This window comes from Gossypium raimondii, chromosome 10 (assembly GCF_025698545.1).
Source record: "Gossypium raimondii isolate GPD5lz chromosome 10, ASM2569854v1, whole genome shotgun sequence".
NCBI lineage: Eukaryota > Viridiplantae > Streptophyta > Magnoliopsida > Malvales > Malvaceae > Gossypium > Gossypium raimondii.
This window is the reverse complement of record NC_068574.1, coordinates 15,577,257-15,580,772: the sequence shown is the minus strand read 5'-3', so window position 1 is coordinate 15,580,772 and position 3,516 is coordinate 15,577,257. Positions and strand designations below refer to the sequence as shown.

The 3,516-nt window shown below is 35.7% G+C and overlaps 1 non-coding gene across 1 annotated transcript; it reads left to right on the top strand.

Annotated features, from left to right (window-relative positions):
- Window positions 1-107, top strand: LOC128034351 (small nucleolar RNA R71). Its single transcript, XR_008190478.1, has one exon. It is a non-coding gene; the product is annotated as a small nucleolar RNA R71 (small nucleolar RNA).
- Window positions 108-3,516: the final 3,409 nt, after the last annotated feature.

Sequence of the window (3,516 nt, the reverse complement as noted above, 5' to 3'; positions counted from 1 at the left end):
AACCCATGGTGAAAATGCTATCTCAATAAGTCCTTGTACCTCTCCCATGCATCATATAAAGTCTCTAAATCGATCTGCACAAAGGAGGAGATATCATTCCTCAACTTGGTTGTCTTAGCTGGTGAGAAGTTCTTCAGAAGGAACTTTTCGGTCATTTGAGCCCATATAGTGATGGAACCTCGTGGTAAATAATTTAACCACTGTTTAGCTTTGTTCTTCAACGAGAAAGGAAATAACCGTAAATGAATGGTGTTGTCATTGGCCCTACTTATCTTAAAAGTGTCACAGATTTTCAGGAAATTGGCCAAATGAGTATTTGGATCTTCATCTTGCAAACTATCGAACTAACCAAATTGTTGTACCATCTGAATTGTGTTCGAATTAAGTTCAAAATTATTTGCAGCAATGGTGGGTTGCACAATACTCGATTCAACCCTATTTAGAGTGGGCTTGGCATAATTATACATAGTACGAGGAACAGGAGCTACTGCAGGAGGTAACTGAATATTCTGATTATCATCCATCTCCTCAGTAATAATAATGTTCTCTTGTTCGTCTACTAAATTCTTTCGACTCTGCCTTGCTTCTCTACAATTTTTGTGAGTTATACTTTCAATTTCACTGTTAAATAACAATGGTCTCGACGGGTTTCTTCTAGTCATAAACCAAAAGAACCTGCCAGAAGCTAATACAAAGAAAAAAATTAGAATGTAAAAATTTAAACAAAAAACAAAAATATAAAATAAAATAAAAATGACTAAATTAATAAAATAAAGTGTTCCTAATATTTTAGTCCTCGGCAATAGCGCCAAAAACTTGATGTGTGTTTTCCGCACTAACTAAAATTTACGACAAAGGCATGTGCTCCTATCGAATAATAGTATAGCTATGATGAGTATAGATATCGTATCTATAAGGAATAAAAGTATTAGTAATTACTGTTTTCTTATTATTTAGCTGACAATTTGGAGTGATAAGTTTTAATCTAAAATTACTAAACTAATTTAACTAAGAACGCAACAAAGAATGAATCAGAAAAATAATCGAAAGATAACCAATGAGAGAGACAATACCCAGGAAAGAATCAACCTAGATTTCTTCTATTATTATTAATCTAATTTAAATGATTCAATCACTTGGTGTGTTATCCTTTGAAATCCCTAAATTATGCTAATATCTCTTTCGAGAGTAGAAGCAACTGACTTTAGGTTGATTAATTGAAATATTTTTCTAATTAAAACCCTATTGTCGCATTAACTAGATCTATGGATTCCCCTATTAGATTTGACTTTAATCCGATAGATTTATATCGTCCTATTTCTGGGATTGCATGCAGCTCCACTCAATTATGCTAGACCTACTCTTAAACAAGAACTTTTGCTCCACTGAATTAAGTACATTAAACATGAATTAATATCTCGAAAATATTAAAATAATAAATAAGCACACATAATTGAAAACAATAATCAAGTATTTATAATGTAAAACAGAAGTTAAATAATAGAATTCGTCGTAAGTTTCATCCTCCCTAGGTTTCTAGGGAATTAGTTCATAATTCTGAATAAAAACATCTCAAATTCAGAAAAACAACAAGAAACAAAGAAACTTATAAAAACTTCAGAAGAAATTAAAAGGAGGTCTTCAAACTTGATGAAAATCTGCTTCGAAAGTGGCTTCAATGGTGTTCCTTGAGTGTTTTCTTCGATCTTCTCTGATGACTCTTCTATCTCTTCTTCCATTCGGTATTTATAGACTCTAGAATGCTCAGAAAGCCTAAAACTTGTGTTTTTCCATGTATTTGGGAAGCAAGGTGCGAATCGAAAAGGGTTGGCACATGGGCATGTGCTCAGCCCATGAGGCTCACATGGGCGTGTGCCCAGCCCATGTGGCTCCTAAAATCTGCTCTTTTTCTCTGATTTTTGCTCTTTTTGCTCCCAAATGCACACTTAAGTATAAGAACATGAATTAAAGGGATTAAGAGCATCAAATTCACCAATTTGCATAAATAATCATCCAAAAATGCATTAAGAATGGGATTAAAATATTTTAATTTTATCATTTATCACTGGGACCGCACACAGTATCGGTATTGTCTAAGGCATGTTGTGTCCAACTATTATGGGCAATATTGGTCTACCGCTGAATGACGACCAGTGTCCAACATGGGTATTTAATCGCCACCAATATTTTTTGGTTTGTAATATTCAATTTGTTCTGAATGGAAGAGTGATATGTAATTATTGCTATCCACTTATATTGACAGGGTACTAGATCAGTAAGGACCGTTTATATGATATGTTGGCAATTTTGTGGTCAACTAACGATCAAGGTGCAAACTACCTCTGTAACATACATTTTGATCAGTGGACACAGTCATACGACGACAACCTACGGTATGGTCAAATGACCTCAAACCTGGCTGAATGTATCAATTCTGTTTTAAAAGGAACGCATCATTTACCAATAACCTCGGTTGTATGGGAGACATACTTCTGTTTGGCGGCATTATTTCAAAAGCGAGATGCGAGTTATAAAGGCCAAATGTAGGGAGGCCATGTATGGTATCGGAAGGTAGTGCGATAAATTAATAAGGCCAAGGCGCGGGCCAACTCCATGCACACAGTATGTCACGATAGAGACAACCTATGGTTTCGTGCGACGGAGTTCGATAGATCAAACTAAGGTATTCTCGATGGATAATATCGTGTACATCTGAGAAATATGACTTGCGACTATGGGAGGTTTGACACAATTTGTTATCCATGTGCTTATGTAATTGCAACTTGTCAGAATCTCCATTTAGATTCCATGAGCTATGGTGACGAAGTGTACAAATTAGAATACATGTACAATGTGTGGAGGCACTTATTCCTACTAGTCCTAGATGAACGTAAGTGGTTGTCTGTATCGCCTGCTCCGTTTAAGCTGTTATCGGATAGAGAATTGTGTTGTAAACCAAAAGGTTGATCGTACTCGACTAGAATACGTGATAATATGGACATCCGAGATAGAATGAACCAATAGAAGTTATGCGGGTGGTGTAGAAACTCGGGTCATACAATGCCAACATGTCCACATCGAAATAACTCATAATTTATTAAATAAAACAATTTAAAAATAAATTGAACAAACATATTCAAAATAACTTCTATTTTATTAAATGAAGCAATATAAAAATAATTTGTACAAAAATATTCAAAAATAAATCAATGCATGTGCCGGTCGGAATCAGTGCCACATAGGGGTGGTCGACGGTTACGTGTTCAATTCCTTTTTGATTCAGCTTAAGGTCGATTTGTGGTTGTTTGGGATTAGTTATTAGTTGTGGGTGTTGGGAAGATGACCCACCTTGATAGAACAAAAATTGCAGAGGTGTTTGCATCACCCACGACGAATGAACGTAATCGGCTTGAATCCCATAAGGCGAAGGGGGATTGGAAATGAGTTAAGCTCCTCGATGGTGCCTCGAGCAATCCCTCTTGTGACGATGACCTATATATCATCGGTTGAGTCAAA